The sequence below is a fragment of the Austrofundulus limnaeus genome, unplaced genomic scaffold (assembly GCF_001266775.1).
Source record: "Austrofundulus limnaeus strain Quisiro unplaced genomic scaffold, Austrofundulus_limnaeus-1.0 Scaffold945, whole genome shotgun sequence".
NCBI lineage: Eukaryota > Metazoa > Chordata > Actinopteri > Cyprinodontiformes > Rivulidae > Austrofundulus > Austrofundulus limnaeus.
In genome coordinates, this window is record NW_013953347.1 from 77,037 (window position 1) to 84,032 (window position 6,996).

Sequence of the window (6,996 nt, forward strand, 5' to 3'; positions counted from 1 at the left end):
TCATCCATCCATCCATCCCTCCATTCATCATCCATCCATCAACCATCCATCCATTCATCCACACATCATCCATCCATCCATCCATCCATTCATCATCCATCCATCAACCATCCATCCATTCATCCACACATCATCCATCCATCCATCCATCCTTTCATCATCCATCTATCCATCCATCATCCATCCATCCATCCATCCACACATCATCCATCCATCCATCCATCCATCCAACCATTGTGATGGACTTGCAACCTGTCCAGGGTATACCCCGCCCCTCGCACTGTGACTGCTAGATTTGGGCACCATTGACCTTGAAAAAAGCGTGTACAGAAAATGGATGGATGGATGCAGCTCCAAACCATGCTGCTTCCACCTCCATGTTTGGCTGTGGTGATGGGKTTTTTTTTAACACAGAAGGTCAAGTTGATCCTGAAGATCTGAATTTTGGTCTAATCTGATCACAACACTTTTCCAAATYGTTTGGATGTTCTCTGTCAAACTGAGGACAGGTCTGTGTGTAGGTCTTCTGGAGCTGGACCTTCAGTCTGTTTCAGTGCAGTGTGATATCAGTGGTGTTCATGGTGACTCATATCAATACCAAGCTCCTCCTCCGTGGTTGTGGCCAAGGGCAAATATTGGTCAATACTTATACTTACCAATATTTATGTAGCTTCTCACTGACGGTCTTGCAGCTCCTGCTTTGTGCAGATCCACAGTCTGGTCCCTGATGGCCTTGGATGGCTCTTTGGTCTTACCCATGGAGAGGCTGAAACAGAAGATTCTGTGGACAGATCATGACTGATATCTGTGCACCACACAGGCACTTAATGAACCTGAAGGATTACGCAAAACTGATTTGTTCTTGAAAGGTTTCCTTTTTCAGGATTTTGGTTGATTTTCAAATTTTCTCTAAAATATAACATCTCTGATTAGACTGCTGTTTATAGCAAAACAAAAACCAATAGAAAACAGTTGGATCATGTTTCTTCTACTCTGCATTAAAGAATGAACTTATTTTTCATCTAAAACCCCCCACAAAGTTTGTTTTTTCCCCCATTTGTGACCTGGTAGAAACTCCATAAAATCCATGCTATTAGGCACAAAAATATTATTTCCTTCTGAAATTTGTCCTCGTTGTTTAATCTTTTTATTTTGGTGAAATATATAAACTTATCAGCTGAAAAAAATATTCTAGAAGTTTCTCTTATTGTAATTTAAAGCTTTGGGAGTTCAAATCATTTAAATCAAATCTGTGCAGAAAAGTGGCAACATGAAGAATCTGAGAACTAAACCTTTAATTAGTCTTTGTTCAATACTGCCTCTGTTTATACAACATTTAATCAATTAAAGTGATTTAAATTCATCCTGAACATGAATGATAACATCATTTGTGTTGGTTTCACTTTGGAGTTATGAGAAAATCAAACCACAGAACATGTGCAGTTTAAAGTTCATGAACCAGTTTTAGACTTTAAATAAATATAACTTCACAGCTTGTGAACATTTGAAACTGAGTTCTTGTCAAACTGGTTGAGCTGGAGGTTTTCATGCTCTGGTCCTTATCTTGGAAGTGAAGCTGAATTCTTTAAATATTATTGTAATGGAAGAAACACTGTAAGGAATGCTGCTTTGGTTTTGGGTTTATCTGATCAGGAACCACTAATCTGATTTTTAATGTATTTATGTGTGCTATCATTTAACGTGAAGCGTGTATTTTCACTTCAATAAAAGAGGAGATGGGAATGTTATCTACATTTTTAAAACACTTTGGAGCTGATTTATCTGGTTTGTTTGTGTAGAAAGTTGAACAATCTTCAGTACCCAAAGATTTAAGTGTAGAACAGCAGATGCAATCATTTAGTGTTTATCTTCATGAATATATAATGATTATCAGAATAAAACACTGGGAGGACCTGCAGATATAAAAATTCAGCATCACAGGGATTTATCAGAGTTCAAACTGGTTGTGCCACTGATATGTATTACTGGATTGGGCACGCACTGCAAAAACTGTCCACCTAACCAAGTTTTAAAATCTTATATCAGCCAAAAAGTCTTTTTGATCTTGTTTTCAGACTGATTTACTAAACAAGAACTGATTGTGTAAGAATAATCATCTTGTTTTCAGAATGTGTAAGATTGTTTTATTTTGACTCAAATTAAGTCGAAATATCTGCCAGTGGAGTAAGAAARTTTTAYTTGGTAAGATTCTTGAAATACTTGATTTGACTCAATTTTTTCTTAAACCGGCCTGTCTGACAATGTGACTATTTTGTTTATGATGCTCAATCATTACATTAGTGTCTGTCATTAGCGAGTCTACATCATAATTTCTGAATTAATATGCTGTCGAACTAGTCAACAATCCAATAAAGTCCATATTTACATGTTTAATATCATTAAATAACATATTTGACAACAGATAAAATCGATTTTAAATAAAGTTAAACCTGAACACTGAAGCTTTTTAATGTTAGCATTCAGGTTTTACAATTAAAACAATTAATTTTGGTTAAGTATACATAATATTTACGTGTGAAACATAACCCTTTTAGCTCTTGTAAACATGTAACAATTTCTGCAGTTTATAGCAAAAATATTTGAACCATTTGTACATTTATAAAGCGTTTGTTTGCACCGCGCTACGTTCTGCTCATTGATTTAAATGGTTAGCATTAGCATTAGCTCAATGCATAAAAAACCTCCCTTGTGAAGCCACGCCCAGGTCACGTGACACCCAATCCAGTAATATATGTCAATAGGTCGTGCTGTTTTACAGTTTATATTTAGCACGTTTGAAAGTCAGGTGACTCATCACTTATCTTTACCGCAGTGGATAAAATAAACACATACAAAACAGACAGACTGTGTAACATGACTTGTTTTGCAACAAAACAATGGAAGGCAGATTGTGTCGAAACTCAAACAGTTCCCAAAAATAAAAGAACACCTGATGTAAAAACACCAGGATTAAAGTAGAATTTGAGATGGGCATGTGTACAGTGTAGCACACATGTCAAGTTGTACAGATTGTCCATAATTTACACAGATTTTCTGTCATTTTGCAGGTTTACAAAGACCCCCCCCCCCATGTATGATTTGGCATGGAATTTTTTGCAAAAATCACAGCTTTTTTAGGCTCATTTTACAGGTAAATGTCCAAAGGGGTTGACATCCATGTCACTGTAAATAGGTTATGTTTACAGTAGATACACCACCTGGCCAAAAACTAAGTGTCCACCTGGGTTTAACTAAGGCCCATGATGTGGGGCTGCTGCAGGTGGTCAGGTCCAGGTTCAGCAACAGTCTGTGCTCAAAGAATGAGGTCAGTTGACTACCTGAATATACTGAATGACCAGGTTATTCCATCTATGGATTGTTTCTTCCCTGGTATTTAAATGTTTAATATTTAAAAATACATGTCAGTCATTTTTGGTTCCTTACCTGTTTTAACAAAATTCAATCAATCAAACTGTTTAAAAAGTAAAGCGAAAATCACATCTAAGCCTACAGTCGTAGGTGTTGGGTCAATGGTAGAACATGGGTAAAAACTGATAGAGAGATCCACAACTTAATGTTTGTTAGTCTGAAGATGGCTCTCGATTTGTTGGTGTGAAAATATTTCTTTCAGTTTTACACAATGAAATTCAACAAAATTTGTTTCCATCTGACTGCAGAATATGGTGGAAAATACAAAAGTACTTTTGTGGTAATGTTATTTGCYAACTGTAATAAATAGCTCTTTAGAGTCCACGGTGACTTGATACAGCACTACACAAGTTCAGGACATTTACAGTAAAATGAATGCAACACAGCAGGGAGGAGTTCGTRAACAGGTTCTCAGCACCTGACATGGTGCATCAAAGACAGACACGTGGAATTTTTCTGCATTAACGCAAAACAGCAGATTACTCGATAAAAGCCGGATCAGCAGGTTGAGCTGCATCTATGTCGATTCCAGTAAGGAAGGCGATGATCCTGCTGTGGTGTATAAAAGATGGACCGTTCATGTTCAGGATGGAGCACTCTTCAAGATGGCTTCTCTGCACCTGCTGCACCTGCTGCACCTGCTGCACCTGGTCTCCGCTGCATCTGCCTCGTACTACTACTGGACCACATCCTTCGGCAGGTCGGTGAGCTTCACCCCGAAAGGACGAAAACCAGACGGAACGTATAAGGTGAGTTATACGTCTAATGCAGACATGCATCTAAATGTCAAGTTTAACAAAACTTTAATATTACTGGGACTTTTTATTTTATGCAGTAAATTCTCAGTTTTTTTTTATTATTWTTTTACAGGTGGAATTTCGCCAGAGGAGTGATTCGCAGTACTCTTTTGACTACTATGTCTCTCAAGATGCTTGTTTCAGTGGAGACTGTGGGACCAAGACGATTCGCAATGATGTCAAATTTTACTTTAGTACTTATCATTTGACCAACAGACATTATGAGGTGACAACAGAAAGACAGCTGAGCAGTAACCTGCCCTTTGAGCTCAGGTGAGTGTGTGCTTCTAACACYCCTGACAATAACACACTAATGGTGAAAGAAGAACCTCAGGGGTTGTTGTTCGTTCTTGTTTTCAGAGTTTTAGGTTTTCTTTCAGTAACATCTTTTCTCACACAAACGTGATTCAGTTTTCCACAGGTCGCATTTATTTGACCTCAGTTACGTTAGGAAAATGATGGATGAAGAAATTTAAAGTTAATAGAGGTCAGTACTGATGTTAAAAGCACAACAGTATATTCTTAGGTTTTCCTTTTTGTAATGTTGACAGTGTTTAACCTATTATGTTTTGATTGAAATAGGTTCAGTTACATGTCTGAAATATGTGACAACACATGATCAAACGTTGTGATGACATTAGCTGAGGATTTTGTCTGAATGMCTGTGATTCAGCCGTAGGTCAGTAGGGGGCGAACRCAGGCATTGAAGAAGGTGTATAAATACATGAACTTCCTGGTTTTCMGKKAGKGTTGGTTTCCTGTCAGCTTGAGTGACAATAAACCTCACTCTGGTGTTGTWTGGTTTGATTCCTTCTACAAGTCATTTTATTTAACAATTGTGTTTTTAATATCGACTTCAGTTTATTGAATACRAATTTTCTTACAGGGGAAAATGTCCATTTCTGTAAATATATTTCAAATGATAACAGGATAATCAACATAGCAAAAATTACTGTAGCGTGCAGCAAAGGTTTAAACAAAGAACCTAAAACCTGAAAACAAAAATAAACAAACATGTCAGTTTCTGTGGATTACAAATGATGTCTTGTTTGGTGGTTTTGTTTTTGCTCTCCGTCTGTGGGGTGCCGTTTGTAAAGTTACACAGTCAAAAATTACCGCCAATATTTTTGTTTTATTTAGCCTTTTATAAGAACAAAAGAACAGACTTATTTTTCAAAGTCAGTTTTTCACCATATGATTCATACATTTATAAATGTCATAGTTTATRAACTAAATATTTAACTTACAAATTAAATATTTAGTTAACAAGCTAAATATTTAACTTGTGACTTAAATAATTAGTTTTGAGCTAAATATTTAGGTTGAAACCTAAATATTTAGGTTGCAACTTAAATATTTAGCTAGCTAACTAAATATTTTGGTTGCAACTTAAAATATTTAGCTAACAAATTAAATATTTAGATAGCTACTTAAAAATTTAGGTTGCAACTTAAATATTTAGCTAGCAAGCTAAATATTTAGCTAGCCACCTAAATATTTAAATTAAATATTTAGCTAGATACCTAAATATATTTTTCTGATGTACTACTACAATCCATAAATGACATTTTGTGATGTGGGGGATAAATCCTCATTTGTCCCTCTGTCCTCCAGCTGAAGATTAGGGTATGTCATGCACAGCTAATCATTTAAACAGTAGTTGTTTTTTTTCTCTTCACACAGGAATGAGAAGAAAAACTTTTATTTATTTGCTTACTGCAGAGACATGGCCATTAGATGCAGGTTCTTATGCTCAATGGGACCAGATGTGTTACTTCTCAAATCTATCCRTCTTGCTAATTCAACAAGCAGTTCCTGCTGTGGGACCAGCAACCTTTTAACCCACATGGATGTGCTGCTGTTCCACAGGCAAAAACATGGTCCTTTATGCTAATTCCTTTGTTTTTTGATCTGTTCTCCTGAATTTTTTTGTAAGATTTGCAAAGTTGTTAATAAAAAAAGTCTAAGCTAAGAAGTTAACCGGAAATTGTGTGCGCTGTAAGAATCCCTACTGAGAGGAGAAAAGTACCGAGCCAAACGAGACCACTGTAAATGAGAGCTGCTGCTTTGTCAGACACATTTATTTTAATTTGAAGCCTTATCAACACAGACTGACTTCATTCATTTCCTCCACTGCCATATGCTAAACTAACTAGCAGACACTGAGCAGAAAATCAACATTGTCGGTCAAAACTCCGCCTTATATTGTCTGATTGGCTCGGACATAAATTCTGCTGAAGAAATCCTTGTCTATGGGAGAAATCTCAGACGGAGCAGAGAAGGGAAACTAGAATTGAGCGTAACTGTGTAGGAAGGAAGGCAAGGGTCAGGCTAAACTTAATCCTCCGTAGCATAGATTCAACAAGGTACTGGAAACGTTCCTCAGAGAGTCTGGTCCATTTTGAAGATAGCATCACACAGTTACTACAGATTTGTCAGCTGCACATCCATGATGTGAATCTCTAATCCACTSCATCCCAAAGGCCTATTGGAYTGAGATCTGGTGACTGTGGAGGCCATTCCAATACAGTGAACTCATTGWTGTGTTCAAGAAACCAGTCTGAGATGATTCACACTTTAGGACATGGAGCATTATYCTGCTGGAAGTAGCCATCAGAAGATGGTACACTGTGGTCATAAAAGGATGGACATGGTCAGAAGATGGTACACTGTGGTCATAAAGGGATGGGCATGGTCAGAAGATGGTACACTGTGGTCATAAAGGATGGGCATGGTCAGAAGATGGTACACTGTGGTCATAAAGGGATGG